The sequence below is a fragment of the Oncorhynchus kisutch genome, linkage group LG7 (genome assembly GCF_002021735.2).
Source record: "Oncorhynchus kisutch isolate 150728-3 linkage group LG7, Okis_V2, whole genome shotgun sequence".
NCBI classification, from domain to species: Eukaryota; Metazoa; Chordata; class Actinopteri; order Salmoniformes; family Salmonidae; genus Oncorhynchus; species Oncorhynchus kisutch.
The window spans coordinates 54,249,681-54,257,180 of record NC_034180.2 but is presented as its reverse complement, the minus strand read 5'-3'; the positions used below and the strand labels follow the sequence as shown (position 1 = coordinate 54,257,180).

General features: G+C 39.7%; 1 protein-coding gene across 10 annotated transcripts in view; it reads right to left on the bottom strand.

Moving 5' to 3' along the window:
• The window catches only part of smoc1 (SPARC related modular calcium binding 1), a 170,224-nt gene that overhangs the window by 161,840 nt on the left and 884 nt on the right, over window positions 1-7,500 (bottom strand). The window lies entirely within an intron of this gene.

Sequence of the window (7,500 nt, the reverse complement as noted above, 5' to 3'; positions counted from 1 at the left end):
GTAGAGACAGAGAGAGAAGGGAGGGTAGTAGAGTGTGAGAGAGAGAGGGGAGGGTAGTAGAGACAGAGAGAGAGGGGAGGGTAGTAGAGACAGAGAGAGAGAGAGAGAGAGAGGGGAGGGTAGTAGAGACAGAGAGAGAAGTGAGGGTAGTAGAGAGAGAGAGAGAGAGAGAGAGGGGAGGGTAGTAGAGACAGAGAGAGAAGGGAGGGTAGTAGAGAGAGAAAGAGAGAGAGAGGGGAGGGTAGTAGAGATAGAGGCAGAGAGACAGAGAGACAGAGAGAAAGGGGAGGGTAGTAGAGAGAGAGAGACAGAGAGACAGAGAGCTCTTGAGAGGTAGCAAACAGAGAACCACCCTTGAGAGTTACAAATTGTTCTACACAGATAAGAGGGAATCCAAACAGTGAGGGAGAGAGAGAAAGAGACACTCTGTCTGCTCATCACTGAGTCACACACAAGACACCACCACACTTCAAATTCACTGAACACACATCTACACTCTACACAAAACACCACTACACTTCACTCCACAGACAACCCACTGACCATACATCTACACTGTATAGGTTATTTTGCAGGAAGACCAAAATACAATATCAACCAATATGTCCACTACCAATATTTATTTTATTGATTTATTTTACCTTTATTTAACCAGGTAGGCAAGTTGAGAACAAGTTCTCATTTACAATTGCGACCTGGCCAAGATAAAGCAAAGCAGTTCGACAGATAAAACGACACAGAGTTACACATGGAGTAAAAACAAACATACAGTCAATAATGCAGTATAAACAAGTCTATATACAATGTGAGCAAATGAGGTGAGAAGGGAGGTAAAGGCAAAAAAGGCCATGATGGCAAAGTAAATACAATATAGCAAGTAAAATACTGGAATGGTAGTTTTGCAATGGAAGAATGTGCAAAGTAGAAATAAAAATAATGGGGTGCAAAGGAGCAAAATAAATAAATAAAAATTAAATACAGTTGGGAAAGAGGTAGTTGTTTGGGCTAAATTATAGGTGGTCTATGTCCAGGTGCAGTAATCTGTGAGCTGCTCTGACAGTTGGTGCTTAAAGCTAGTGAGGGAGATAAGTGTTTCCAGTTTCAGAGATTTTTGTAGTTCGTTCCAGTCATTGGCAGCAGAGAACTGGAAGGAGAGGCGGCCAAAGAAAGAATTGGTTTTGGGGGTGACTAGAGAGATATACCTGCTGGAGCGTGTGCTACAGGTGGGAGATGCTATGGTGACCAGCGAGCTGAGATAAGGGGGGACTTTACCTAGCAGGGTCTTGTAGATGACATGGAGCCAGTGGGTTTGGCGACGAGTATGAAGCGAGGGCCAGCCAACGAGAGCATACAGGTCGCAATGGTGGGTAGTATATGGGGCTTTTGTGATAAAACGGATTGCACTGTGATAGACTGCATCCAATTTGTTGAGTAGGGTATTGGAGGCTATTTTGTAAATGACATCGCCAAAGTCGAGGATTGGTAGGATGGTCAGTTTTACAAGGGTATGTTTGGCAGCATGAGTGAAGGATGCTTTGTTGCGAAATAGGAAGCCAATTCTAGATTTAACTTTGGATTGGAGATGTTTGATATGGGTCTGGAAGGAGAGTTTACAGTCTAACCAGACACCTAAGTATTTGTAGTTGTCCACGTATTCTAAGTCAGAGCCGTCCAGAGTAGTGATGTTGGACAGGCGGGTAGGTGCAGGTAGCGATCGGTTGAAGAGCATGCATTTAGTTTTACTTGTATTTAAGAGCAATTGGAGGCCACGGAAGGAGAGTTGTATGGCATTGAAGCTTGCCTGGAGGGTTGTTAACACAGTGTCCAAAGAAGGGCCGGAAGTATACAGAATGGTGTCGTCTGCGTAGAGGTGGATCAGGGACTCACCAGCAGCAAGAGCGACCTCATTGATGTATACAGAGAAGAGAGTCGGTCCAAGAATTGAACCCTGTGGCACCCCCATAGAGACTGCCAGAGGTCCGGACAGCAGACCCTCCGATTTGACACACTGAACTCTATCAGAGAAGTAGTTGGTGAACCAGGCGAGGCAATCATTTGAGAAACCAAGGCTGTCGAGTCTGCCAATAAGAATGTTTGACAGAGTCGAAAGCCTTGGCCAGGTCAATGAATACGGCTGCACAGTAATGTTTCTTATCGATGGCGGTTAAGATATCGTTTAGGACCTTGAGCGTGGCTGAGGTGCACCCATGACCAGCTCTGAAACCAGATTGCATAGCAGAGAAGGTATGGTGAGATTCGAAATGGTCGGTAATCTGTTTGTTGACTTGGCTTTCGAAGACCTTAGAAAGGCACGGTAGGATAGATATAGGTCTGTAGCAGTTTGGGTCAAGAGTGTCCCCCCCTTTGAAGAGGGGGATGACTGCAGCTGCTTTCCAATCTTTGGGAATCTCAGACGACACGAAAGAGAGGTTGAACAGGCTAGTAATAGGGGTGGCAACAATTTCGGCAGATAATTTTAGAAAGAAAGGGTCCAGATTGTCTAGCCCGGCTGATTTGTAGGGGTCCAGATTTTGCAGCTCTTTCAGAACATCAGCTGAATGGATTTGGGAGAAGGAGAAATGGGGAAGGCTTGGGCGAGTTGCTGTTGGGGGTGCAGTGCTGTTGTCCGGGGTAGGAGTAGCCAGGTGGAAAGCATGGCCAGCCGTAGAAAAATGCTTATTGAAATTCTCAATTATGGTGGATTTATCAGTGGTGACAGTGTTTCCTATCTTCAGTGCAGTGGGCAGCTGGGAGGAGGTGTTCTTATTCTCCATGGACTTTACAGTGTCCCAGAACTTTTTTGAGTTAGTGTTGCAGGAAGCAAATTTCTGCTTGAAAAAGCTAGCCTTGGCTTTTCTAACTGCCTGTGTATAATGGTTTCTAGCTTCCCTGAACAGCTGCATATCACGGGGGCTGTTCGATGCTAATGCAGAACGCCATAGGATGTTTTTGTGTTGGTTAAGGGCAGTCAGGTCTGGGGAGAACCAAGGGCTATATCTGTTCCTGGTTCTAAATTTCTTGAATGGGGCATGTTTATTTAAGATGGTTAGGAAGGCATTTAAAAAAAATATCCAGGCATCCTCTACTGACGGGATGAGATCAATATCCTTCCAGGATACCCCGGCCAGGTCGATTAGAAAGGCCTGCTCGCAGAAGTGTTTCAGGGAGCGTTTTACAGTGATGAGTGGAGGTCGTTTGACCGCTGACCCATTACGGATGCAGGCAATGAGGCAGTGATCGCTGAGATCTTGGTTGAAGACAGCAGAGGTGTATTTAGAGGGGAAGTTGGTTAGGATGATATCTATGAGGGTGCCCGTGTTTAAGGCTTTGGGGAGGTACCTGGTAGGTTCATTGATAATTTGTGTGAGATTGAGGGCATCAAGTTTAGATTGTAGGATGGCTGGGGTGTTAAGCATGTTCCAGTTTAGGTCGCCTAGCAGCACGAACTCTGAAGATAGATGGGGGGCAATCAGTTCACATATATAACAATCAATCAATCAAATGTATTTATAAAGCCCTTCTTACATCAGCTGATATCTCAAAGTGCTGTACAGAAACCCAGCCTAAAACCACAAACAGCAAGCAATGCAGGTGTAGAAGCACGGTGGCTAGGAAAAACTCCCTAGAAAGGCCAAAACCTAGGAAGAAACCTAGAGAGGAACCAGGCTATGAGGGGTGGCCAGTCCTCTTCTGGCTGTGCCGGGTGGAGATTATAACAGAACATGGCCAAGATGTTCAAATGTTCATAGATGACCAGCATGGTCAAATAATAGTAATCACAGCAATGTAATGCACTTCTGTCGTTATTATGTAATAATGGCATAGACTGATATGACCCAATAGGTGTTTTATTCCATCTATAAACGACACCCAGATCCACTGATGAGTATGAAGTTCCTAACATGGGGTGGCAGGGTAGCCTAGTGGTTAGAGTGGAGGGGTGGCAGGTAGCCTAGTGGTTAGAGTGGAGGGGTGGCAGGTAGCCTAGTGGTTAGAGTGGAGGGGTGGCAGGGTAGCCTATTGGTTAGAGCGTTGGACTAGTAACCGGAAGGTTGCAAGTTCAAACCCCCGAGCTGACAAGGTACAAATCTGTCGTTCTGCCACTGAACAGGCAGTTAACCCACTGTTCCTAGGCCGTCATTGAAAATAAGACGTTCTTAACTGACTTGGTTAAATAAAGGTAAAATAAACACACAAAAAACATTACATTTCCCATTAAACTAACTACAGAGTATCATATTACTAAACTAACTACAGAGTATCATATTACTAAACTAACTACAGAGTATCATATTACTAAACTAACTACAGAGTATCATATTACTAAACTAACTACAGAGTATCATATTACTAAACTAACTACAGAGTATGACACTACTAAACTAACTACAGAGTATCATATTACTAAACTAACTACAGAGTATGACACTACTAAACTAACTACAGAGTATCATATTACTAAACTAACTACAGAGTATAACACTACTAAACTAACTACCGAGTATGACACTACTAAACTAACTACCGAGTATGACACTACTAAACTAACTACAGAGTATGACACTATTAAACTAACTACAGAGTATCATATTACTAAACTAACTACAGAGTATCATATTACTAAACTAACTACAGAGTATCATATTACTAAACTAACTACAGAGTATCATATTACTAAACTAACTACAGAGTATCATATTACTAAACTAACTACAGAGTATGACACTACTAAACTAACTACAGAGTATCATATTACTAAACTAACTACAGAGTATAACACTACTAAACTAACTATCGAGTATGACACTACTAAACTAACTACAGAGTATCATATTACTAAACTAACTACAGAGTATGACACTACTAAACTAACTACAGAGTATCATATTACTAAACTAACTACAGAGTATGACACTACTAAACTAACTACAGAGTATCATATTACTAAACTAACTACAGAGTATAACACTACTAAACTAACTACCGAGTATGACACTACTAAACTAACTACAGAGTATGACACTATTAAACTAACTACAGAGTATCATATTACTAAACTAACTACAGAGTATAACACTACTAAACTAACTACCGAGTATGACACTACTAAACTAACTACAGAGTATGACACTACTAAACTAACTACAGAGTATCATATTACTAAACTAACTACAGAGTATCATATTACTAAACTAACTACAGAGTATGACACTACTAAACTAACTACAGAGTATGACACTACTAAATTAACCACCGAGTATGACACTACTAAACTAACTACCGAGTATGACACTACTAAACTAACTACAGAGTATGACACTATTAAACTAACTACAGGGTATGACACTACTAAACTAACTACAGAGTATAACACTACTAAACTAACTACAGGGTATGACACTACTAAACTAACTACAGACTATAACACTACTAAACTAACCACCGAGTATGACACTACTAAACTAACTACAGAGTATCATATTACTAAACTAAATACAGAGTATGACACTACTAAACTAACTACCGAGTATGACACTACTAAGCTAACTACAGAGTATCATATTACTAAACTAACTACAGGGTATGACACTACTAAACTAACTACAGAGTATCATATTACTAAACTAACTACAGGGTATGACCTAACTAAACTAACTACAGAGTATGACACTACTAAACTAACTATAGAGTATGACACTACTAAACTAACTACAGAGTATCATATTACTAAACTAACTACAGAGTATAACACTACTAAACTAACTACCGAGTATGACACTACTAAGCTAACTACAGAGTATCATATTACTAAACTAACTACAGGGTATGACACTACTAAACTAACTACAGAGTATCATATTACTAAACTAACTACAGGGTATGACCTAACTAAACTAACTACAGAGTATGACACTACTAAACTAACTACAGAGTATGACACTACTAAACTAACTACAGAGTATCATATTACTAAACTAACTACAGGGTATGACACTACTAAACTAACTACAGAGTATCATATTACTAAACTAACTACAGGGTATGACACTACTAAACTAACTACAGAGTATGACACTACTAAACTAACTACAGAGTATGACACTACTAAACTAACTACAGGGTATGACACTACTAAACTAACTACAGAGTATGACACTACTAAACTAACTACAGAGTATGACACTATTAAACTAACTACAGAGTATCATATTACTAAACTAACTACAGGGTATGACACTACTAAACTAACTACAGGGTATGACACTACTAAACTAACTACAGAGTATGACACTATTAAACTAACTACAGAGTATGACACTACTAAACTAACTACAGGGTATGACACTACTAAACTAACTACAGAGTATGACACTACTAAACTAACTACAGAGTATGACACTACTAAACTAAATACAGAGAATGACAATATTAAACTAACTACAGAGTATGACACTACTAAACTAACTACAGAGTATGACACTATTAAACTAACTACAGAGAATGACTTTACTAAACTAACTACAGAGTATGACACTATTAAACTAACTACAGAGAATGACTTTACTAAACTAACTACAGAGTATGACACTATTAAACTAACTACAGAGAATGACTTTACTAAACTAACTACAGAGTATGACACTATTAAACTAACTACAGAGAATGACTTTACTAAACTAACTACAGAGTATGACACTACTAAACTAACTACAGGGTATGACACTACTAAACTAACTACAGAGTATGATGTCACTAAACTAACTAACCTACAGTATGGTCTTACAGTATGCTACTGAACTAACTACAGTATGGTCTTACAGTATGCTACTGAACTAACTATTAGTATGGTCTTACAGTATGCTACTGAACTAACTATTAGTATGGTCTTACAGTATGCTACTGAACTAACTATTAGTATGGTCTTACAGTATGCTCCTGAACTAACTACAGTATGGTCTTACAGTATGCTACTGAACTAACTATTAGTATGGTCTTACAGTATGCTCCTGAACTAACTATTAGTATGGTCTTACAGTATGCTACTGAACTAACTATTAGTATGGTCTTACAGTATGCTACTGAACTAACTATTAGTATGGTCTTACAGTATGCTACTGAACTAACTATTAGTATGGTCTTACAGTATGCTAATGAACTAACTACAGTATGGTCTTACAGTATGCTACTGAACTAACTGTTAGTATGGTCTTACAGTATGCTCCTGAACTAACTATTAGTATGGTCTTACAGTATGCTCCTGAACTAACTATTAGTATGGTCTTACAGTATGCTACTGAACTAACTATTAGTATGGTCTTACAGTATGCTACTGAACTAACTATTAGTATGGTCTTACAGTATGCTACTGAACTAACTATTAGTATGGTCTTACAGTATGCTACTGAACTAACTACCATCACCATGTCATCTCGTCTATTACCTCTCTCTAACGTCCCGATATCCAACCTTGTCTAACCCTCCCTATGATCGCCCTGAGAC